Source organism: Scleropages formosus, chromosome 10 (assembly GCF_900964775.1).
Source record: "Scleropages formosus chromosome 10, fSclFor1.1, whole genome shotgun sequence".
Taxonomy (NCBI): domain Eukaryota; kingdom Metazoa; phylum Chordata; class Actinopteri; order Osteoglossiformes; family Osteoglossidae; genus Scleropages; species Scleropages formosus.
Genome location: NC_041815.1, coordinates 1,191,278 through 1,217,973, shown reverse-complemented (window position 1 = coordinate 1,217,973; position 26,696 = coordinate 1,191,278). Strand labels below are relative to the sequence as shown.

At 38.3% G+C, this 26,696-nt stretch overlaps 1 protein-coding gene across 7 annotated transcripts in view; it reads left to right on the top strand.

Moving 5' to 3' along the window:
- LOC108942090 (zinc finger and BTB domain-containing protein 20-like) overlaps positions 1-26,696 on the top strand; it is a 104,079-nt gene that overhangs the window by 31,601 nt on the left and 45,782 nt on the right. Inside the window, exons 2-3 of one of the 7 annotated variants that reach the window (XR_001966683.2) lie at positions 3,960-4,112; positions 4,194-4,765. The exons of the other annotated variants lie outside the window; for them this stretch is intronic. The gene's annotated coding sequence lies outside the window, so the exon portion shown is untranslated. Of the gene's footprint in view, positions 1-3,959; positions 4,113-4,193; positions 4,766-26,696 lie in introns of those variants that run through there. 7 annotated transcript variants of the gene reach the window in all.

Genomic DNA, 26,696 nt, shown 5'->3' with positions numbered 1-26,696 from the left:
TATTTTAATTACTCAAAAAAAAAAGTAAAGGGCAGCGAAATGAAGCTCAAAAACATCCATGTATAATACCACGGCAAGACTTATAAATTGTTTTATTGCCAAATGCTTTCATTGTTAACTCTATTGCTAAAACAGCTACAGATGAGGTGTTCAGTATAAATGAATGAAATACTCTTGACAATTTATAAATTGTATTCTGATGTTATTCCTTTTGTAGCTCATGTGTTCGTCTAAGGTGATTTACAATGTTTAAAATTATTTACAAATTTACACATCAGGGTACTCTTACTGGAGAAATTAAGTACCTTTCTCAAGGGTACTACAGCAGCAATGGAATTCTCAGATTGCAAGGCATCAGCATTAACCTCTATGCTACCTCTAAGATACCGAAAGCAGATAGTAGATGGTCTAATGTTACCATTGAAAGGAAGATATGTGGACTGCTGTAGCTAAGATGCAATCGCAGAACCATAATAACTGAACGTTTACTTCCTACTCCAATTAATTATTTTGTAGTGAAACCAAAATACAATTATTGTATGTAACAGTTAAAAGAAAAGAAAACGTCAAGCTTACTTCTCTGCCTCAACTTGATAGTCATTACAGGATTTTGAAAAGCTTTCTCAACATAATTTTGTCACTCAGGTCAAGTAGATATCTTCTGGTTGTTTCCACATGTCAACAGTTCCCCTGTTGAAAAATGTATTTCTCTCATTCTTTATATTGGTATGTAGTGTGGAAACAGGTTATTATTCTTTACAGTGGTGCAAATGAATTACATTTACATTTAATTCCATCAAGTCATGTAGCTATACCCAAGTGATATGATTTTCAAGATATTTTTACAGTTCATCATAGAAGACAGATGACAGAATACACATATATACATTAACATCTTTCCCTGAAAGGTTTGAATCTTATAAAACCAACAGAACCTGAAATTCCATCTGTAATGCAAGAAGTCCATATACCAAATTTAGCCATTCTCTTTATTTCCTAGAGGAAAATTTATAATTCATTCCTGTAGTGAAACTGTACTACACAAATTCACTCAGAAATTACCCAAAAGTACACAACCATTAATAACATCATTGTAATCTTTATAAAGAACATTTTCCTTATCAAACTGTTTGCTCCTGTTATTAACTTGTTAACCCCATGTTTGCTTGATTTAAATTACATGTATTCATTTAGCTGACACTTTTCTCTAAAGCTACTTTACAATTATTTGCCCATTTATATAACTGGGTAATTCTTATTGGAGCAATTTTTGGGTAAGTACCTTGCTCAAGAGTACTAGACCTGGAGGTGAGATCTGAATATGTGACTTTTGGGTCAAAAGGCAGCAGCTCTAACCACTGCACTACCAGGTGTTTGCTTAACTTGACTTCCTTCCACATTCCAAAGGTGTGCTTCAGGTGATGGTAAATTTTAATTAGCCTCCGCATCGAAGTGTGTGCGATTGCCCTGAAATGCGCTGAAGTCCAATGTAGGAGGTATCCTGCCTTTAGTCCTGTGCTTCCCAGGCTAGAATCCAGGCCACTCTATATTGGATAAGTAGTTACTGAAAACAGGCAGATAAATGGTTGACATTAAAAACAACTTCTGTGCTCTAAAGCTCCAGTTTTTATTCTGGTTAGTAATACCAACGTTTTAACATTACATTTGTCTTCATCAAGGTGTTGTAACTGTCACATAAAGTTGTAAAAAATATTTGTGAATCTTACAGAATTATCTGGATTGCTGCATAAATGGCTGCTAAAATCTGAACGTCATAATAACAAAGACGGTCTTATTTCACAAACAGCATACACATCATTTTGAATTGCCGTATCTTTCTTGAGTAAATGGTTTGAACAATCAAGGTCATTAATGAAGAAAGTATGTAAACCTTTACACAGTCAACTCAAGATTTCTGTGTTTTATTTACATTCAGAATAACATACCCTACATTTAACAATAATATGTTTCACATACGCACTGTCTGAAACTGCTTCTCCCAAATGGGGCCGCGGTGATCCCGAGCCTAACCGGGCAACACAGGGTGCAAGGCTGGAGGGGGAGAGGATATGCCCTGGACGGAACGCCAGTCTGTCGCAAGGCACCCCAAGCGGGACTCGAACCCCAGACCCACCAGAGAGCGGGACCTGGCCAAACCCACTATGCCCCCCAAAAATATGTTTCAATATACATAAATTTTTCAAAATTATGTGAACCAAAATGTTTACAATGTTTGCCTTCCTGCTTGAGCATCTCAGTGCTGTCCACTCTGGGCAACCACTTCAAAAAGAAGCAGGGCATGCCCTTAAGTCTAGAGGAATCCTTCACCTCCAGTGGTGCAAGAGCCAGCTCTCCATGTCACCCATTGTGCAGTTGACATTCTCATCAGGAGAGGACTCAGACTTTGATAACCCTCCTCATCTCTTTCTCTCCATAACTGCTTCACCCCTCCAACCTCACACCCATCATTTCATGTTTCTTCTCTTCTATTCTCAAGATAGTCTTTTTCAATAGTAGAAATTTAATTCTCAACTACAACAAAGCAAGCCTGGATAAATGGTAATGGCATGAAATGTAAAGAATGGAAACTAATATTTTCTGGATGTTAGTTCCTTTTCTACTTATAACATTGGGACTGTACTTTAATATTATTTACAGTATTTATATTATTTTCTTACTGTATTGCACCCATCCTGGGTGTGTCCCCTCCCCCTCTGGCCTTACGCCCTGTGTTACCAGGTAGGCTCCGGTTCCCCGCGACCCCATATGGGACAAGCGGTTCTGAAAATGTGTGTGTGTGTGTGTGTGTGTGTGTGTGTGTATATATACTGTATTGCATTTATTCTTGGTGTTTCTTTTCTGTCTTCAATTGAAAGCTAAGATTTAACATCATAAATGTGGGGTCGTTTAGGTGCGCATTGTACTGCTTACGTGTTTAGCGAAACACATCTATGGCATTAGCAGTTATTTCTTATAGGAAAATTAAGCTTGCATCACATGATTTTAACTATCTGCCCTCTTCTGGAATGCAACCCTTGTGCAAATTGAGAGTTGACAGGATTTAATAACTAGTGGAACGTCTTTTATTGGCAGTAGCCTCAACCAAATGCTTTCTGTAAGTGTTATGAGAGAAAATCAACTTTGAAACTTTTATTTCACAGAAGGCAAACTTACATGCTTACATGCATTTGTAACTAAATGAGAAAAGTTAACTGAATGAGAGAAGTTAACTATTTAACCTTGATTGAAGATGATTTATGCTCTGCTCAGTTAAAAAACAAATGTCCTGTCTGATAAACAGGAACCTATGGAATGTATAGACCTTCTCAACAGGAATGCCCTGTACAGCAGATGTTTCCCTTTGTAGTAGGATAAGAAGTATAGCAGAGGATGTAATGAGGTTCAATACTGGGTGATATGTAGACGAAACAAAAGTGTTTTCCTCTTTCTCATGGAGTGGATACTGTTTTTTAAGAAGGCTACTGTTGGGAAAGTCTGGTAAACAAGCTGTGTAAAGTGGTTATTTACATTTTCCATATGATGTGACCAACAAAGAATATAAGCACGAAAGAAACTGCTGTATGTCGGATCTCTCTGTGGGCTCCTGTGACTGTGCAGACAGAGTCCCCAGCTTGCCATGAAATAAGGCTTGTTAAGCAATATTCTCTCCATCTGTTGTGACTCTTTGATTTTGCAGCTACCACACTGTCAAACCTGAACGGGGGTTAGGAGGTATTTTGGCTATTCTTCTATACAAAGCTATTTCAGTTCACATACATGTTTGTGATGTCTGCTGGAACAGCTTCCTTGAGATCATACCACAACATTTCAGATCAAGGTTAGGACAGAATTACGGAATTTCTTTCTTTTTTCTTTCTTTTGTGCCACTCTGTTGTTGGTTTACTCCTGTGTTTTGGATCATTGTCATGTTGCATGACCCAACTTCTTTTGAGTTTTAGATCACAGACAGATGCCCTGACATTCTGCTGGAGGCACAGCTTGGAATTCATTGACCCCTCAATGATTGCAAGCTGTTCTGGCCTTGAGGAAGCAAAGCAGCCCCACACCATTTTACTCCCTCCACCTTGCTTCACAGCTGGGATGAAGTGTTGGTATGCAGTGTTTTGTTTTCTCCAAACATAACGCTGTGTACATTTATCAAAAGCTCAAATTTTTTTCTCATCTGTCCACAGAACTAGCTGGTCTGTAGCAAACTTGAGATGAGCAGCAATGTTTTTTGGAGAGCAGTGGTTTCCTGCATGGTAACCTCCTATGAACACCACTCTTGTTCAATGTTTCTCTTATTGTAGACTCATAAACAAAGACATTATTAAGCACAAAAGATAAAACAGATCCTTACCTGTCATTCTAGGGTTCTTTGTCACTTGTTTGAGGATTGTGTGGTGTGCCCTCACGCTGATCTTTATGAAGTGCACAGTCCTAGCAAGACTAGCAGTGGTGCTGAAATTCTTCCATTTTTAAATTACCTGCATGACTAGACTGATGGAGGCCCAAGTCCTTAGAATCCTTCTGTAACCTTGTAGAATCTTGTGAGCTCAGCTCCTCTTCTTCTGAGATCCTCTGAAATCTCTTTTGATCAGGCCATATTGCACTTGTAAATATTGTACAGGTAACCAATATTGTGGGGGTTTTTTATATGGCAGCGCATGTAAAATTCAAATCTGAATTGACTGGAATGCCTGACTCATACTTGACTTCAATTATCCTATTTTGAAGATGTTATTATTTCAGAGGTTTGCATACATTTTCCATCAATAACCTTATTTGTTTAAACCATTTTTTCAATAAAGATGTGGTTATGTCAAATGTTGTATGTGTTGTTTGTTAAGACTATATTTATTATAATGACTTAGATGATGGTCAGATAACATTTTAGAAGCCATTCAACCAGAAATCCAGATAATTCAAAGGGTTCACATACACTTGTGACCAGTTAGACTGGATTCTAGATTTCAATGGTAAAAAAAACTTCTGAAAGCTAAGTAACATAAACATCCTTCAGTGTTTAGATTCTGAAAACTCTAATAAAGGTATAAGAAACAAAAATCTTCTAAAACTCATTTCACTATTTCATCACCTTCAGAAGAATTTAAAACTGAAAAAAAAATCAGATTTCATCAACCTTATAATTCCTCCCAGTGGTTGACTCATTATCATCCTACAAACTTGTACAATGTACACAAGCTTCTGGCCATTTTTAACTGTCTTTATTATGAACACCAAAGGTTTATAAACTGAAAGTCTGGCGAAACTTTAATATCTTAAAAAAAATACTTTTCTACATTTTTCTTTACTTCACTGAAACAAATTTAAAATAAATTAAATGAGAGTAGTATGTATTTGCACACAGTTTTTCACTTATATACTTGTCAGTGTGATTCCAGTGTTATTCATGTATATACTGACGTTGCCTTGTGCAATATCTTTCCTTCAGCCTGTCTCTCTCTCTGTGTGTGTGTGTGTGTGTGTGTGTGTGTGTGTGTGTGTGTGTGTGTGTGTGTGTATGTATATCTGTCTGTCTGTCTGTCTCAGATTATCATACTGAATAAGAAAAAAGGGTTAGGGTTAGGCTTTAAATAGCTTTCTGTTCCAAATTTCAAAATATTTCATAATTAAAACTATATTTCTCCTTTGCAAGCTACAGAAACTTATAGACACTCATATCTCACAGAATGCAATTAATTCGTTCTCATTAGGTGATTACCATTATGGTATTACCATTACAGTATATAGTATTGAAAAACACAATTGGTCCATAGATGAAAAAATGTCACCAAAAGTTCAGTGAAATACCTCAATAAAAGGTGTTTTTGTGTGTAACAATGGCAACACCAACATATTTAATAATATTTGCAGTAACAAAATTATTTCTGGCTTGTCTAATGCTACAGTTTCAGTCATCAATAAAGGTATCTCTAACACCGGGTCACCATGGTCCGCAACCTATCTCAAAGGGAAAAACAATCAGGCAGGGTATGCCCTGGATGTAGACATTTTGATAATTTGGTTCACAGATGTTTAAAATATACAGAAATTAAGTTTACAAGATCATAGCTTACTTTGTCTTTCACTCTGCAAGTCATACAAAAATGCCTTAGATGCACTGTTATCATAACTATAATAGTGTTTTGTCCCATCTGTACATTTGACAAAGATATTTTCCCTGAATTTATACAATAAAAATTACCTGGCTGAATGATGGGGTAAATTATTGTAAGTAGCTTAACACTTCACCTGTCAGTGGTTTTAATGGTGTGGCTGATTGGTGTAAGTTGCTTTGGAGAAAAGCATTAGGTTAAATAATATTGAATCTGCAATTTAAGTGAAAAAAATTGTCTGCTATGGTCAAGGCAAGCAAGGTATAATTTTTGCTCACAGTGGAGGCAACCACAATGATTTAACAAAAATTTTACCAACATAATTTTTGGATTTTTCAAGTTTTTCAAAATCATTAATCATCTAACTTCCTTTAAATTTTAAAGAACGCCCTGTTACAGTAATGAGAATACAAGGTATTATAGGCATTACACAAAAAAGTGACATTTTTAGGTGTGGAAGAAAACAAAATAGCTCATCTTATATCTATCTTTAATCTTCATTAGGCACCAAACTTACAAATTTCATACATGCCTGTAACTACTACAAGCACTTAAACAAATATAACGGTAAAATGAGTAACTCCAGACACCTTAATTTCAAATAAAACATTTTTGGTTTTTTACAGTGGATTGAGATGTTTATGCTTATTTCCCATTTTTAAAAAGATTTTAATGTGAGTTACTGTAAAACAAATTTGATACAAAGAAGTGATAGTATTTTGACTTTCTTATTTTTGAAAGTATGAAGGGTCATAATATATATAATAAATAATATTGTTTGTCAATGCTAAGTAACTGAAAATGCCACAGATATCATTTATCATTGGTTCATGAAATTGACCTTGTTATGAGTTAACACAGATTGTGGCTGACTGGTTATGTAAATATCACACACTGATGCTGCAGGTAAATGAGGAGTTGGAGCCAACTGCAAATTTTATTGAACAGATTTGAGGTTGCAGTTGTGTGAGTGGGGGTGTAATCAGCATCGTGGTCCAGATCATAGACTGGGTCGAAAGCTGATGTCTGAGGATGTATCGCAGATTGAAGCCGAGGTCAAGGTTAGAGCCGAGGTTATACACATTCCAGAAGGACGAATTAAAAAACCAGGTCAAGGGGCAGAGCGTGGGTCAAAGCCGATGCAGCGGGAGCTTTCACTGAAAACTACAATGTTTGTCTCTACGAGATTCTACAACAGGAGTGGGTGGCAGTACTTCCTTTATACCTCTCCTTGATTCCGTGCAGGAGTGTTTGTGTGGTCTGTTAGGGGTGTTGTCTGGGGTATAGCAGTATCTCCCCCCACAGGTGGCTCTCGCACCACAGCAGCCCCTGGAAGGAGTACATTCCCTGGGACGGGGTACTGTGCTATCAGGATGGGCCATGTAGAAATCAGATATCAGAGGAGTCGTCAAGAATGTCATAAGCGGGGACCCAGCTCCTTTCCTCTGGACCATAGCCCTCCCAATCCACTAGATAATAGAAACACCCCCCCTCTTTGTTTTGAATCCCGGAAGGATCAGACCTCATATGTGGGGGAGTCATCAACCTCAAATGAGGGGTGGAGGAGAGTCCCCAAAGGAAGAGTGAAGCGGAAATGTCCTGTAGGGCTTGAGGAGGGAGTTTTACAGATTATTTTGTCTGATATACCTGGGACTTAGTTTCTTGAACGGCAGTTTCAACATGATGTCCAGGGTGAATAGCCATACTTTCTGCCCTGGGTGAAACAGCACTGGACAACGTCACTGATCTGCCTGTCACTTGTGATGACCCACCCTTCGGCATAGGTGAGCATGGGCCAATTTCCAGACCGCCGCACACTGCCGAAGCCAATTGTTCATGGCAGGTACCTCACAAGTAGTTGGATCCCAGGGAAATGGGCTAGTTGACACAGTAACTGCATAGGAAGCATCCTATTCTCTGGTTCAGTCTATCCACTTAGTCATTTGCCTGCAGGTGATAGCCAGAGTTTTGACTGATGGACACACTGTTTGTCCCAGAAGGCCTTCCATACTCTGGATGTGAACTGTGTGGTCCCCTGTCTGAAACTATATCCTCTAGAAGGCCATATAACTGGAAGACCTGCTGGAACAGAAGTTCAGCCATGTGGAGAGCAGAAGGCAGCTGAGGCAACAGAACCAGATGGCATGCTTTTGTAAATCTGTCGATGAACAGAAGGATGATGGTGTTTCTGATGATGATGTTCTTGTTCCTGTTCCTGATTTGAGAAGGTCGGTGAGAAAGTCGATAGCCACATGTGACCAGGATCTGGAGGGGACGGGCAATCATTCCAGCAGACCTGCAGGCTTTTGGCAAGGGGATTTTGATTTAGTGCATACCTCACAAGTTGCCACAAATCTCTCTTTTCTAAAAAGAAACCCTGCTGACACAGGAGAAGTGGATGGGTAAATAATCCCTGATGCCGAAGACTCGGATGTGTAAGATTTCATAGCTCTGTGTTCTGATAAAGACAAAGATGCAACCTTTAGGGGGCATAGGTCTGGGAAGCAGGTCTATGGCACAATCCATAGAATTGGGGGTAAAGTGGAGGCTTTGGTTTGCTAAATACCTCTGTTAGGTCCTGGTATGCAAACTGTATACTTAAGGCCTTTTCTTCCTTGGGGCTTTCTATAGAGATGGCTCAACAAGGGAGCATTAAGCAATTTTTAAACATTGTAGCCCCCAAGACACAAGTTCCCCTGTGCTCCAAGACAGCACTTTTATCATGTTTTGGTTGCCAGGTATACTGCACATCAATACAATGGTGTTATCTGGGATTTGATTAAGTAGAAAGAAATAGATTCTATATGACAGAGACCTACTTGCAACACGATTGGTTAAGTGATAGATTCTAGACCGCTTGTGAAGCTACAAATGTCAAGACCATGAAGCTGCTAGCAGCTCCAGAGTCCACAAATGCCTGCATGTTCACTGCCTGAGAACCCCATGAAAGTTTCACTGATAACTACTGTACAGTACCACTGATTGACCATGCTACAGCAATGCAGCCATAGTTGTTACTGATTTGGTTTCTGTCACTATTTGGGTTTTTGTGTTTTGTTTAAAAAACTTTTGTATAAGTTATTTAAAATTGGGGGGGCATGGTGGCGCAGTGGGTTGGACCACGGTCCTGCTCTCTGGTGGGTCTGGGGTTCGAGTCCCGCTTGGGGTGCCTTGCGACGGACTGGCATCCCGTCCTGGGTGTGTCCCCTCCCCCTCCAGCCTTATGCCCTGTGCTACCGGGTAGGCTCCAGTTCCCTGTGACCCCGTATGGGACAAGCGGTTCTGAAAATGTGTGTGTATTTAAAATGGCTCGAAAATGAAAAAGTCTGTTTTCTGGTGTTCCTTAAAAGAAAAACCAAAAGACAATAGATTTAGAAATGAAAGTGAAAATAATACAGAATGAAAATATAATAGTATACCATAGTTATATTATTATTCTACATTGGTATTATTTTAACATTAATAATATGTGAAATAAATGGAAAAATATATAGCAAAACCCAATTATACAACCTGAAGTCTTTAAAATTGTATAATATATTGACAAATATATTATACAATTTTAAAGACTGTTTGTCCTTATGGTTCATAAAATATACGGGGATTTTTGACTTCCCACAAAGTCGATTTATGAAAGGGTCATCAGAACAGAACTCCACTGTAAATAGAGGACCACCAGAATGTGTATTTCGGTATACTGCATTTTGAAAAAAATTTATACTTATTTTAGGAAGTTTAAACAAATATGTATATTTTAAGGCATCCCTCAGTTTACAAGCTCTGTCAGAAATATCGGTATAATGGCTCTTGACTTGACGCCCAAGTTTTGATTTACGTGACAAAAAAATCTGTATAAAAATTTATCTAAGCATGTCTGAAATGTACTGTAATTGATAAGTTTGCATCCAGATCGCCATCTGTTGGTGTGTTTGGACTGTGAGAGTGTTGCTTTAAAAGAGTATGACATTATGGGGTGTTTCAATTTGCACAGGTATGTCTGTCAGCCATATTGAGTGTGCTATCAAATTGGTGGTGGCGGTGATTCCAGAGCAATTAGAGGAAAAGTTTTAGCTGATGGTTTTTTTGAATATGTTCGTACATTTTAGCAGCAGAGCACAGTTTTTGAAAATTGTTCACAAGAAACGTGATTGCTCAGTGGGTTCCTCTTTGGTTTATTGCTAATCCTGTGGAGAACTCATGAATTAATTAAGCGTAAGAGCAGTAACAGCGTAAATGTATGTAAGGGTTTTATATTGTCCTAATGCCATGTGTTGATAGTTATACAGGTGTTTTACGGTGTTCTAATGATATTTGGCGTTTTTTGGCTAGTGTGAGAGAAAATCAAATTTGTACATTTTTTTTTTTTAAAAAGCAAATGTGCACGGTTGAATAAGAAAGTACTCAGCCTAAGTTGAAGACAATTTATGCTCTGCTTAGCTCAAAGGATATCCTCTTTGATAAGCAGGAGCCTATGGAATGTATGGATTGCTGACCCTGTAATATTGTGCAATATGGGGATATCCTGTGCTGCAGATACCTCCATTTATTTTAGGACAAGAAGTCTAACAGAGGATGAAATGAGGTTCAAAGCTGGGTGATACCTAGACAAGACAAATGTCTTTTTATCAAAGCATGTAAGAATGAAAAAAAATTTATGTCAGATCTCCTTGTAGGCTGTGAGTGTGCATACAGAGTCTCTGGTGTCATGAAATGAAGCTTACTGAGTATTACTCTCTCCTTCTGGTGTGATTTTTTATTTGGTAGCCACCACACTTGTATAACACATTATTATTATTTTGCCTCTAAAATAATGGCTTTGAGTAGCCACAGTTTCAAAATCTGCACCATTTTCAGGAATGGATCATTTTCATGAATCAAGGAAATTCTATACATACAATTCTTTTTTGTTTGTTTTAGAAACATGTGCATTCCTTCATTTGTTATTTTCCTGGTTTGAGCTTTACCTTTTCATTTCTTTTTAATGGAAAAATTATGTGTTTTGGTACTGTTTTTTTCTCCCCAACAGTCCAGTACATAATCTTCCACAAAATTACGCATTTCAGAATGTATCTACTCACTGATACAGTTGTTTCTACAATCGTTACAAATACTAGCATAGCCAGTGCAAATAACACTATTGTAGCAAAGCCAAAAGAAAGTATAATGAACTCTGTAGAATGTATTACACTTTACAAATGTGTACCCTTGTAAGAAAGTTATAGACCGTGATATATCATGATACGAGTGGTCAATTGCATGCTATTATACAACCATTCTTTTCCATCGTAAAGGTCTCTTGAACAAGACACCACAAGGACAAAGCTACCTGTCTTCAGTGAACCACTAGACTCCTGCACTCCATTTGTAGGGAAATCACTAGGAACAGTGTTATATCTCAGCTGTACTAATTTGAGCTGCCTGTACAGTGATATTTTATGTTTCCACTTTTTTATCCATTATCTGTAGTTTTACCCAGAACAAGACTTTCCACTTCTTTCTCTTCATTTCACATTCTACAATATTTTCTCTGTGACTCTACATTAAGATGTACATGAAAATTTAAAAATGTAAACATTTGTATACATCTTTTAACAATAAGAACATTTAATGAAGTTGATGAATACACATTGCCTGAAATTGCTTGTCCCAAGTAGGGTTGCCAGAGCCTAACCCAGTAACACAGGGCATAAAGCTGGAGAGGGAGAGGACCCACACAGGACAGGATGCCAGTCTGTCACAAGGCAACCCAAGCAAGACTCAAACCCCAGACCTGCCAGAGAGTGGTACCTGGCCAAGCCCCCTGTGCTACCACACCTTCCTTGAGGCTTGCCTCTCTAAGGAAATACATATTTAAATCAGCTATGAAAATTAGGGTTAGATGCAGTGCACTGTCTTCTTACAACACACCCACTGTAAAATCTGTGAGATTAATGGTATCTTTTTATAATCCATCTTCATCGTTTACATGTTCTGCTTAAAATTATGGCTTACAAATACTAAAACTGGTAAAATTTCTCAGAATAAAAATAAAATAAAGTTTTTATTTATTCCAAATGGATAAAGAGGAACCAAACTTGGCAACATGTTTTGAATGTATGACTTTATGTGTAATTTATAATCTCACAATTATTGAGTTATTTATTGCAAAATAATAAAAGGTTTTTTTATTATTAATTTTAGTGATTGCTTTGAGAATTTTTTCAAAATTACTTAAATGTAGTATAAATAGACTTGAATGCAGATACAAAAAGTTGTTTATATTTTTTACCTTATTTTGTCAGGCTTATAACATTTTCAGCATTTTCAGTTCTTGCAAATGACCACTTTAGCACATTTTTTTTAAAAGTTTACCCAGTTGCTAAAACAGCTCATTGAAATTATTCATGAATAGTTTGAGATCCTACTGTCCTCTGAATATGTCCATCTAATTCTTCAATACTTTGCTAAAAATATTGTCTTGATTATTAAGCAGAAATCATTTATAATTTATTAGTGATGTTTCTCTTATCATCTGGGCATGGTTTGACACTTACAGTAATTGCAATAGTGCTCCCAGGGGGAGGGAAGTTGGTGGCTGAATAAGAAAAAGCCATTAATTTAGCTTACACTGTTGCTTTGCAATACGTGTGCAATATTTAGGTGACTGACAGTTTAGCTGAACTTTTAAAATTTAGCTTTTACCCTCCAAAAATAAAATTGTTGTGAATTCAAGTTTTCTAATTAAAATCTGAATATAAAGCTTGAATTGTGTGGTACATGAATAGAGATACATCATTTTCATGAGCAATAACAGCTGAGTGTAAAAAAGGCCACTGATTTGAAATGGACACTTAATGAAAAGCTGAGAAAATCTTGGCTGCAGTGCTTGCTTAACAGGCATTACTAAACCATGGCCAAAATATCTACAATCACTCAAAAATGTTTAATGTATGTATTTTGTATTGTATATAAATCATTACAATAATGATAGCTAACCTTTTACAAAATAGAAAAAAATCATACTCACAACATAATCTGTTGGCAGGCAGTCAGATTATTATTGGAGTTTAATATTTTATTTGTCTCTATTTATTATAAATCCCTGATTGAAATACAGTATTTTTTCAGTGGTTATAAAATAGCTCTTTTTGATGCAGCACAAAATCTGCATATATGTGTACAATGTTTATATGACCTGTCTAGTTTCATACATCATTTATGATAAATTAATCATGCTCTTAAATGAAATTTGACACCACATATTGCAATGTATCAATCATAAATTTATTTTATGAAAAGTAAAATAAGTGTATGTAGAAGTGTGCAAGTGTGTTCCTCACAAAAGGGAACAAAAGGGAGATTCTCATGTTTCAGTACTAAATAAATTAATTCTACACTATTTATTAATCTGAACGATATACTGTCCAACTGTTTTTGTATACCAAAAATTGCAAATACTCAGTTTACACATTTTCAGTTTTTCATTCTTTATCACTGATAATGTTTACATGTCGGCTAACAATAAAAACAAGATTTTTTGTAATAGAGTACACTGTAACTAAGCCCCTCAGCACTGCCAAGATGAGCCCAGGAGCACAGAAAAAAATAGTAATAACTTATTAGGTTTTTATTTCTATATTATATTTATTTTATTATAATAAAATAATAACTTCTACTTACCATTGTCTTTGCCATGAGAACATACAGAAGCAGAATATAGCCAACTACCAGAGAGAGTGTGTACCATCTTCACAGTAACACAATTTAAAATACAGTTGGTTCCCTACTTACAAACTGTAAGTAATTTGAATATGACACGTATCAGCGGAGCAGATCAGGGCTCATCTTCAGTTTTTCTGTAGATTTAAGTTGTATGTTATTTACCTGAAAGGGAAGACAAGAAATGCATGTCAACTTGGAGCAGGAGGTATTATATGACAGTATAAGATGCAGTGTTATTACATGGGAAAACAGACTGGCAGCACTTTACTAACAGCTCAGAACTGGCACAAAACAGCTTATTCATCTCTGTTTTTTCTACCTTCTACTTATTTTTGAAAACCTTAAGGCAGCACTCGGTCGCTATCGATCAGTGCATCAGGCAAAGCTAGTACTCTTATTACACAAGATATATACTAAATACTTCTCATAAAAGTTTCTATAAGAATGTTACTTGAAGATTTGTGCTTGGGACTAGCTTACACACATTGTCTGAAACCACTTGTCTCAAGGAGAGTCACAACAAAACAGAGCCTAGCAACACAAGGGTGGAGAGGACACCAATTCATTGCAAGGTACCTCAAGAAGAGCTTGAACCCCAGACCCACCAGAGAGGAGGCCTCAGTCAAACCCACTGTGCCACCACAACCCTCTTACTTGGGAACACCTGTAATAATCTATTTAGACTGTCCAACAAATTCAGATAACATCTGAAGAAGGCATTAAATTGAGAAGCAGCTGAATAGCATAATGGTTAGTAATAGTACCTTTGGATGTAATGGTCACAGGTTTGAATTGCAACAATTGCTGTAGTACTCTTGAGAAATGTTCTTAATTTAAATTATTCCAGTAAAACTCACCCATCCATAACGAGAGGTGAATTAGAGTGGGTGGCTTAATATTTCTAGTTGCACTGGAGAAAATTGTCAACTAAATCAATAAATGTTAATAATTTGAACAGAATATACCAGTAACTCTTAGATCTATAGAAATGTACTAAAATTGAACCCAGATGTTCTATACACTAGCTCTTTGGCTTACAAACACAATACAGACCAAAAGTCTGTCTGCAACTTGATTTATTCATGTTACATTTACCAGTAAGCCACATTTAATAAAAAGTGACATACAGAATATAGAGAAGTCCTTCTATTCGTACATGTGTTAGGTTCTGTGGTTGCAGTGATCTGGAGTCTAACCCAAAAGCACAGGGTGTAAGATAGGGTGCGCTCTGCATAGGACACTAGTCCATCCAGATCAGGAATATAAACATTAACAATGAGAGATGACATTCAGACAAGTAAAGACATGAAAGCAGGAAAACACAGGATCACTAGGCTATTTGAAAAGCTAAATTATAGTATGGAGTCTTCACCCTGGCTTCAAATGCTGAGACTGATGGGTCATCTTCCACCTCTTTTGGTAATTATTCCATAGCTCAGGGGCCTTGTGGTTAAATTCTCTGCTGCTTTTGGAACTGTGAGATGGTTGTGGTCTTGAGAACATAGAGCACAATGCATGTTGCACTCCTGTACAGTAGAGAGAAAAAGTAAACTATTGGCGATCAAAGTGTGTACAAATCTTTGGTGTCAGATGTGGCGAGAAAGTGAAGAGAAAGTTCTTTACTTTGGAAGTACATTTATCCACCCTTAACAGGTCCGAATTCATTCCTGAAAACTTACTGAGAAATGAAAAGCCGAATAATGAAAATACTTTGTCCACTACGCAGTGGGTTGGACCGGGTCCTGCTCTCTGGTGGGTCTGGGGTTTGAGTCCCACTTGGAGTGCCTTGCGACAGACTGGTGTCCCGTCTTGGGTGTGTCCCCTCCCCCTCCAGCCTTATGCCTTGTGTTGCCGGGTTAGGCTCCGGTTCCCCCGACCCCATATGGCACAAGCGGTTCAGACAGTGTGTGTGTGAGACTTTGTCCACTATTTTTTCGGTGAAAAAATATCAATCTGAATCGTAGGCATGTATATAAAAAGCTTCCTTACCATTCAATGTCAAAGTTCTTTTTTAACCTTAATTTTAGAAAAGAGGTAAGAACAATGAATTTTTTTTCATTTCATTATATTTTAACTTTTTTCTTCTACTCTAAATAATAAATACACACATAAATTCAAGATCTGTTTTTTTAGAGTTGCTATTTCAGCTTTACTGGGTCCGTTGGGTAACAGTGACTTATTTACAAAGATTTGAAGAGTTATGTATATTACTATTTAAAAAATGGCCATGACATTTTGCTTAGACTGGCCTGAGGAAGATTATGGCCAGATATGATGTAATTAAGTAAATGAATAATTAGAAAATTAAAGCACAATGACTTTATGTAGCAGACCACACACTGACTGAAACCGCTTGTCCCAAGAAGGGTCGCCGCAGCCTAACCTGGCAACACAGGGGACAAGGCTGGAGGGGGAGGGGAAACACCTAGGACGGGGCGCCAGTTTGTCGCAAGACACCCCAAGCAGGACTTGAACCCCAGACCGACCAGAGAGCAGGTACAGGCCAAACCTGCTGTAGCAGACCAGCCATATGAAAATTTGGATCAATTAACAATAATGGTATTAATAATTGTAGACTGGATGCACGGAAAACTGCTTTTCAGAATACTGAATAGCAAGAAATGAAAGTCTTTATGTGTGGAAAACAAGTCTTTGAAACCAGGTTATGAGGTATTAAAAATTAGTTTTTTTAGAAAATGTCACAAAACTGTAATTTAGGCCCTCCAAGTCCAGCTGAGACAATACAATGTTAGATATATGTTGCATCCCAGAAGCATAATTTCTATTTTGTCAGCACTGAGGAACAGATCATTGCACTCCATTAGACCTTAATGTCACTAAGATGGAGCGCCAGCTGTTTTAAAGAGCACGTTGTTGGCTTGATGGACAGGTAGAGCAACGTGTCATCAGTGTAGGAGTGGAAATTTGTATTATATTTTTACATAATGTGCCGTAAATGGGACCCTTATAGACAGAAGAGTGATATATACAGGACCAGACTTTGAGGTTTTCTATGCGTTACCTGGGATAAGAAAGAGACAGTAGGTTATTAGCAAGTACATATTGAAATCTATTTGAGACATAAGAACTAAACCAATCTAAGCACAGCGCAGGAGAGGCTAAGCATGTTTCCAGTATGTGTAAAAGAATGCTGTAGTCTGACTAAAAGTCTGTTTATTAGTTTTTAGAATTATGGGCAGAACATGTTTTCACTAAGCAATGTGTATTTTTTTTCTATCAGTTTTGGCTTCTCATCAAGTAGAACTACAGAATACTTTTAACTCTTCAAGAAGAAAATCAAAACTGCAGTTGCCTGAAAACTTTGTTTTTTCTATACAATTGTATCTTTTTAATATACATACAGCATATACTTTGTTATAGCCTACTATAGGGAAGCGGCACTTTATTTTTTTTCCATCTGCTGATTCTAGGTTATGTTACGCGCATTGTATTTTTATACACGGACTTGTAAGCTGTTTTTTTCTTTTTTTTTTTTTTTAAATCTACACAGTTTGATTCCTGTGCTGATAACCAGTGCCTTGGCAATTTTACTCAAAGTGCAGAACATTTTGAATAAATAATTTTCATATTTGCATTATGTTTTTTAACTGTCTTTCACTTTTTTAGCTCAGCTATGACACGTGGCTCACAAATTCATGTTGTAATAGCCATGCAACAAAACAAATATTTGAGGTTAATTAATTTCATTTGACTACTAAGCAGGGGGGCGCAGGGGGGTGCAGGGGTGCGACGGGGTTCTGCTCCCCGGCAGGTCTGGGGTTCAAGTCCTGCTTGGGGTGACGGAATGGCGTTCTGTCCTGGGTGTGTCCCCTCCCCCTCCAGCCCTGCACCCTCCCTGTGTTGCCGAGCTGAGCTCCGGTTTGCCACGACCCCACTCAGGACAAGTGGTTTCAGACAGTGTGTGTGACTATAAAGCAGTTAGACAGGTTAATATTATTGTTTAGTGGTTGCAGAATATATATTTTTACACAATATGTAAATATATGATTTTCTGGGATAATTTATATTATATAAATTGTTTCTCTTTGCATGGTTCTTTTTTACTCAGAGATCAGCATTGCAGCCAACATGGAAAAGAATATTTACTAGGTTGGTTATTTGGGAGGCTTGAGCTGAAGAGCTCTTCACATAAACATGTGTTAATGAATGTGAAAATCATATTACCTCATCACTTTTCTCAATCATTAAATATACTCAAATCTGATGTACTGTAATTAGTTTTGAGTAGAGGGCATATGTGGACAGACTTTGTTAATGTCTGTAGTTAATAATACAATTAATAATACCTTTAGTGGTAATACACCCACGTTACAAGCACATGCTGTAGTCGAGTATTTTATCAGTTAGGGTTATCAGACGAAATGAGCAGGCATGCTGTTACATACTCTAGTCAGAAACTAAGCACTGCCAACAGCAGGAGTTGCATTTTATTTAATATTGTTTCAATGTTGTTTTATATATATATAGAGCTAGAAATTTACCAAACATTTCATACTTCATATTGTTTGGCATTTTTGTGATAAAACTTTTTTCTATACCCATCAGCCTAAACATTGAAACCACTGACAGGTGAAGTGAATAACACTGATTATCTCATTACAATGGCACCTGTCAAAGGGTGGGATATATTAGGCAGCAAGTGAACAGTCAGTTCTTGAATTTGATGTCTTGGAAGCAGGAAAAATGGGCAAGCATAAGGATCTGAGTGACTTTGACAAGGGCCAAATTGTGATGGCTAGACGACTGGGTCAGAGCATCTCCAAAATGGCAGGTCTTGTGAGCTGTTCCCGGTATGCAGTGGTTAGTACCTACCAAAAGTGATCCAAGGAAGGGCAACTGGTGAACCAATGACAGGGTTATGGGCACCCAAGGCTCATTGATGTGTGTGGGGAGGTGAAGGCTAGCCCATCTGGTCTGATCCCACAGAAGAGCTACTGTAGCACAAATTGCTGAAAACCTTAATGCTGGCCATGATAGAAAGGTGTCAGAACACACAGTGTATCGCAACTGAGTGCAGAGTGACCCCTGTCCACCGCCGAAAGCAGCTACAATGGGCACATGAGCCTCAAAACTGTAGCATGGAGCAATGGAAGAAGGTGGCATAGTCTGATGAATCACGTTTTCTTTTAGACCATGTAAATGGCCGAGTGCATGTGTGTCGTTTACCTGGGGAAGAGATGGCAGCAGGATGCACTATGGAAAGAAGGTAAGCCAGCAGAGGCAGTGTGATGCTCTGGGCAATGTTCTGCTGGGAAACCTTGGGTCCTGGCATTCATGTGGATGTTACTTTGACATGTACCACCTACCTAAGGATTGTTGCAGACCACATACACCCCTTCATGGCAACGGTATTTCCTGATGGCAGTGGTTTCTTTCAGTAGGATAATGTTCCCTCCCACACTGCAAAAATTGTTCAGTTAGAGTTTGAGGAACATGAGAAAGAGTTCAAGGTGTTGACTTGGCCTCCAAATTCCCCAGATCTCATTCTGATTGCACATCTGTGGGATGTGCTGGAAAAACAAGTCCAATCCACGGAGGCCCCACCTCACAACTTACAGGACTTAAAGGATCTGCTGCTAACATTTTGGTGCCAGATACCACAGGACACCTACAGAGGTCTTGTGGAGTCCATGCCTCAACAGGTCAGAGCTGTTGTGACAGCACAATGGGGACCTACAGAATATTGGTTTTTATGTTGTGGCTGATCAATTGGTGTATATTATGTTTTCAGTTTTTGTGTTTATTACTTATTTTTTATTTGCAGCATTTTTTTTACTTTATTTATTCAAGTTTTAGGCATTTCTTTACATAAATGACCACAATTTAATCTTGAGGTATTGAAGTTAACATCACTGCTGAGTTATAGTTCCTGAGAAATTTTAATAACATTTGTGATTCTTTTTAGTTTAGGATGGTTTGGAAGATTATATTTTTTTGATGTCATATAATTTTATGGAATTGTTCATTTGATAAGAATTGATTTCATATTGAATGTGATGTTAATATTGTTTCATGGTAAGTTTTAAAGTAACTTGGCTTTCTCCTAGGATTTTGTTTTATAGTTTATAACTAAGTTGCAGTTGGTGAACTTACTGGAATGTTCTGTTTTTTCACATCAGACTCTAGCCTTTTTCTTTTCATGAAAACTAGTTCGTTATGTGTCATATGTAGTATTTGGTAGATTCTAATAATATAGAGTGGACATGCAACTTCAAATAACATTTGGGGGAAAAAAGTGTTGGACAAACACAAAAGCTATAAATAGAAAAAAATGTGGGAGTTATAATACAGTGGTTAAATGCCTTTTATTTTTTCAAAGTATCTTATATATTACATATTTTGAATCTGGTTTTGCAAAAACTGGTGCTACTGTGACACAGCTGCCACTGATAGCAGTGATTCAGGACACATTCATATATCAGTACAGTGCCAGCAACATATCTGGAAAAAAAATATTTTGCTGTCATATTTTATTCTCTACCGGGGGTGCGGTGGCGCAGTGGGTTGGACCGCAGTCCTGCTTTCTGGTGGGTCTGGGGTTCGAGTCCCGCTTGGGGTGCCTTGCGATGGACTGGCGTCCCGTCCTGGGTGTGTCCCCTTCCCCCTCCAGCCTTACGCCCTGTGTTGCTGGGTAGGCTCCGGTTCCCCGTGACCCCGTATGGGACGAGCGGTTCTGAAAATGTGTGTGTGTGTGTGTGTGTGTGTGTGTGTGTATTTTATTCTCTTTTGTTATGGTATATCCTGTTTACATTAGTGGAATTTCCTGTGAAACAATATGCACACATAATACTCCGAGGTTGTGGAGCACAAAGGTCAGCAATAGGACAACTGTGGAGAGAATAGAAATTCAATCCGTAATCATTGTTTTCCACTTCCTAATGTATATTCTAAGTACAGTACACTTATCTAAAGAATATCTTGTGCGCAGATGTATATTAAAACTTGAATCTTTTATCTGTCCACTTATCATTTTTGACATTGTTTTGCAAGTAAATGAGGCCATAGAAAATTAAGCGGTTCGGCAGAGGTCTCTGTTCTATATTCTTTTGCTGCCAACAATAAAAAGTTTTGATTGTACATCAAAATACACACACACACACACTTTCAGAACCGCTTGTCCCATACGGGGTCACAGGGAACCGGAGCCTACCCGGCAGCACAGGGCGTAAGGCCAGAGGGGGAGGGGACACACCCAGGACGGGACACCAGTCCGTCGCAAGGCACCCCAAGCAGGACTCGAACCCCAGACCCACCAAAGAGCAGGACTAGGTCCAACCCACTGCACCACCGCGCCCCCTACATCAAAATAAATGTAGTTATTGTTACAGCACATTGAATTTGAAACTTACTTTTTGCAAAACAATTTGTAAGTCAGTAAATCTTTATAAAGTATGAAATATATATATATATATATATATATATATATATATATATATATATATATATATATATATATATATATATATAGATGTGTATATATATATATATATAGATGTATGTATGTTCATGGACATGTACAGACACACTGCTTGTGTAATATATTCTGCAGAGAAAGATTAAAAATCTAAGTGTTAAAATGAAACGTGTTTACAAACTGATGGGGAAAAAAGGCTCACTGAGACATCAAAAATATATCAACCTAGTACACTGACTTTTTAGTGGAAAGGGCTTAACTATATCCTTTTCACCTTCATTATTTTAAGAGATATCAAAGAATGTGTTATGAGTTTAGCGTATGCTGTGCCTTCAAAAAGTATTCAGTTCCCCTGGGATTTATATTTTATTAAATCAGTATTTTTTTTTTCATTCTGATGAACAGGAAAAAACACTTTAATGTCAAAATGAAAATACATTTGTTGAAATAATTTTGAATAAATTCCTAATCAAAAGATCCTAGAAAATCCTAGAGCAGGATTTTCCTCAATCTCCCTGTACTTTGTTGCATTCATTTTACCTTTTATTTTAAAAAGCCTTCTAGGCTTTGCTGTCGAGAACTAGCCCTACAGCGTGATGCTGTTATCACCATGCTTCACAGTAGGTATGGTGAGTTTTAGGTGATGTGCAGTATTTGCCTTATGCCAAAAATGTTAAAAAAATCAGTTTTTGTCTAATCAGACCATACAACCTTTTTCCAGTTTGTTTCAGAGTCTCCCACATGCCTTCTGGCAAACACTAGTTGAATTGTCACATGACTTTTTTTTTTAAAAAAAATGACTTTCTTCTTGGAAGGGGGGTGCGGTGGCGCAGTGGGTTGGACCACGGTCCTGCTCTCCGGTGGGTCTGGGGTTCGAGTCCCGCTTGGGGTGCCTTGCGACGGACTGGCGTCCCGTCCTGGGTGTGTCCCTTCCCTCTCCGGCCTTACGCCCTGTGTTGCCGGGTAGGCTCCGGTTCCCCGCGACCCCGTATGGGACAAGCGGTTCTGAAAATGTGTGTGTGTGTGTGTGTGACTTTCTTCTTGCCATTTTCCCATAAAGCTGAAACTGGTGAAGTACTCCAGCAACTGTTTTAATATGCACAGTTGCCCTTATGTCAGCTATGTAAGAGTAACTCTCTCAGAGCTAACATAGACCTCTGGATTGGTTCCCTGACAAGTGCCCTTCATGTCTAATGTTCCGTTTTTGAGGAGGAGGGCACAGGCAGATTCTCAGTTATGCCATATTCCTTCAGTTTTTTAAAGATTGACTTATCTGTACTTCTAGGGATATTGTCTCATATCCTTGCCCCAACTGGTACTTTTGAATAACCTTGTGCTGATTTGCTTAGAATCTTGCCTTTTCTTCATTGTGTACTTTTTGTTAGAAAGTGGCTAACCAACTGGATCTTCTAGATAAAGGTATATTGATCCTAAAATCACATAAATAACCTTAATTGAACTCAGGTGATCTCTATTCAACATATTAAGTGACTTCTTAGCGCCACAGCAGATTGAGGTATGTCATTGTGAATAGGAGGTGAATACTTATGTGCTCATATTTATGCACTCAGGCAGCTATAAATAAATAAATATGTCTTCTCTTTGACACTAAAAACATTCTTCTGTTGAACAGTGTCAAAATATTATTAAATCCGTTGTGATTCAGTGTTGGAAATTCCACTGTGATTTTTGTAATACAGAAAACATAAAAACTCTACTGTAAATATTTTCCTAATTGATTTCATCAAAGGATGTTCTGGTATATTTAAAATGATACTTTATGATTTATATAATTCATGTTGTTATAAAGCCAAATGGAATAGTATATGACATTCTGGGTTTGGACACAGACACATAATATGAAGATTTGGATATATACATGAATTACATATACTGTAACAGTATACTGTTTTATATAAATTGGAAGTTCTTCAGGGAAGCAGTTGATGCATTTTGCTGTTATATTGTATAGCTGTGAGCCCTGTTAAATAATAACAGGGTCATACATTTCTTCATTTCCTCTAAAGGAAATGTCAGTTACATACAATGAACCAAATTTGCAAAATCATCCATGTAGTTTAGTTAGTCTTTCAGAACTTAATTTTAAGGTTTTTGAAACATTTGCATTTGTGATGTGAAGACTGTGGGATTGTAAAATGGATGTTTTACCTAGTATGTTTCATACATAGAATAAAATTTGAAAAATAAAAACATAAAATGTGTTAACAATTAATTTTCTAAGGTTATATATAGGGCGGTGGCGCAGTGGCGCAGTGGGTTGGACCGGGTCCTGCTCTCCGGTGGGTCTGGGGTTCGAGTCCTGCTTGGGGTGCCTTGCGACGGACTGGCGTCCCGTCCTGGGTGTGTCCCCTCCCCCTCCAGCCTTACGCCCTGAGTTGCTGGGTTAGGCTCTGGTTCCCTGCGACCCTGTATGGGACAAGCGGTTCTGAAAATGTGTGTGTGTGTGTGTGTGTGTGTGTGTGTGTGTGTGTGTGTGTATAGGGTATAACTGGGACTTGATATCAGAATAATTGCAGTTTGGTGTTGTGCTCTCTGTACACACACACACACACACACACACACACACACACAGAACCGCTTGTCCCATATGGGGTCATGGGGAGCTGGAGCCTACCCGGCAACACAGGGTGCAAGGCTGAAGGGGGAGGGGACACACCCAGGATGGGATGCCAGTCCATCGCAAGGCACCCCAAGCAGGACTTGAACCCCAGACCCACTGGAGAGCAGGACCGTGGGCCAACCCACTGCGCCACTGCACCCCTCCATGTGCTCTCTGTATATATAATTAAATTCCTCTTCTAATTTGGTTATGGGGAGTGCAGTGGTGCAATGAGTTCAGCCTGTATCCACTATGTGGTAGGTGTGGGGTTCAAGCTGTGCTTGAGGTACCTTGCAATGGACTGGTATCCTGTCCTGTGCGTACCCCCTTGGCCTTGTGCCCTGTGTTGGCTCTGGCTTACCGTGACCCTACTTGGGAGAAGTGGTTGCAGAGGATGGAATGGAATATTGTTTACCACATATGTGACTATATAAAATTTTCTAAATGTACCATATTTTCAACTGGATCCTTGCAAAATTATAGCATTGTGTTCTGTTGAATGAGACTGGTGTGTTAACTGAAACATTGTGGACATTGTGCTCATTGGTCATGTGATAGTTCACTTGCATATACAGTATGCCCTACAAAACTAACTATATCCTTGTACATACAGGATACAATAAATTTCTGAGTTGCAGACTGTTACAGACTTTAAAGTAAAGATTTAAACTAGTAGTCTCATTAAATCACATAAACCAAAGCCAGGCTAGCATGGATATACCTTCAGTTTATTGCTGTCTTTGTGATTGTGGTTGAAGCAGTCCACTGATGCTGTAAATTATTAAACAGCCTGAGGCAGACCATGTGTCCTTAAATGAACCATAAATGTAAAAGTGCATTTAAATTCAAATTTTACGCATATTTGCTGTCAATGATACCAATATGCAGTTCCTGAACAAACACACACACACATTTTCAGAACCGCTTGTCCCTTACGGGGTCACGGGGAACCGGAGCCTACCCGGCAACACAGGGCGCAAGGCCGGAGGGGGAAGGGGACACACCCAGGACGGGACGCCAGTCCGCCGCAAGGCACCCCAAGCGGGACTTGAACCCCAGACCCACCGGAGAGCAGGACTGCAGTCCAACCCACTGCGCCACCGCACCCCCTGACTCCTGAACAAACATTTTTAAGTAATTATTTCAGTAACAAAAATGTATTCAATTAATTCAGTGAAAATTTATTAGCTAATTTTGGTTAGTAGCAAAAGCTTTCAGTATGGCTGGGCAGGTAGACTGACAGCACTGATTATAAAAATGCAGGTATGTGTATTGATTAGTAACCTAAAGTATTATATGCTAAGATTAAAACTTTCAAGTATTGTATGATGATATTATCTATACCTCCCCAAATGGAAAATATTGTATATGTATTTCATATGTCTCTATAAACATTTTCAATATATTTATTCTAAATAAAAATACGAGGTGGTGCAGCAGGCTAGGCCGGGTTCTGCTCTCCTGCGGGTCTGGGGTTTGAGTCCCGCTTCAGGTGCCTTGTGACACGCTGGCGTCCCATCCTGGCTGTGTCCCCTCACCACCCACCCCTACGCTCTGCGTTGCCAGGTTAGGCTCTGGCTTGCCGCAACCCCACTCAGGACAAGCGGCTTCAGCAAGTGTGTGTGTGTGTGTGTGTGTGTGTGTGTGTGTGTGTGTGTGTGTGTGTGTGTGTGTGTGTGGGGATTAAAATACCTGAAAATTAAATACATTGACAACATACAGTATTTGGAAGTAAATGTCAATATATTGTGCCAAAATGTCACAAACCCATTGAATTACTTAATCCTAGCTTCACTTTATGCAAGTAAATCATTTATAAGCATTTTATCCTAAAATATACACCAAAAATTTTTGATATGTTGAAAATCCCAGAAAGATAAAATGGACACAAAATAATTCAATAATGGTATTATCAAGTGAATAAGGCTGAACAAAGCTAAGCTGTCATATACAACAAAAAAACATCATATCATAGATAATGGTATGTTTGTTAAAGGAGGTATATCATATTAATATTCTAGCAAGCTGCACTTTTTTTGCATCCCCAAGCAGGTGATGCTAAAATCTCATAAAAACTGTGGGCTGAGCTGTGAGGGAACACTGAAAATATTCTCTTGCTACTAAGTGAATTTTGGACAATGTCTTATTCAAATAATTCCAACCAGAATAAATTATTTGATTCAGAGATGAAAGATAAGCAAATTGCAGGATCTTCATGACTATTGATTACACAAATCTCACTGCGATTGAAGTTTGCATAAAATTTTTGACCAGTTATTGCATATTCAGATAATTTCCCTCAAAACTTCATTACTGACTTCAACTCAAACATTTATATTTGAGTAAGATAATGTACAGGTCCACTACACAAATAGAGTATGTACATCATAAACCAAAGGGAAGGGCACCTGAGCATCGTTCCTCCAAAGGGAGGAGGTCAAGCCTCAATTACATAATCTTTTCACCATCATACAGACATGAAGTAACATACACAAACACACACACAGTCTGAAACTGCTTGTCCCATGAAGGGTCACAGGGAACCAGAGCCTGACCAGGCAACACAGGGCATAAGGCTGGAGGGGCAGGGGACACACTCAGGACAGGACACCAGTGTCCATTGCAAGGTACCCCAAGCAGAACTCAAACCCCAGACCCACTGAAGAGCAGGACCCAGGCCAACCCACTGTGCCACTGCACCACCATACCCTCCTTGAAGGAATATATATTTATACAAATAGATATAATTATACATAGTGAAAATGAAAGGCAGATATGGGTAAAATTAAATTTGAGGAGAATAATCAAAAAAGTACCAGCA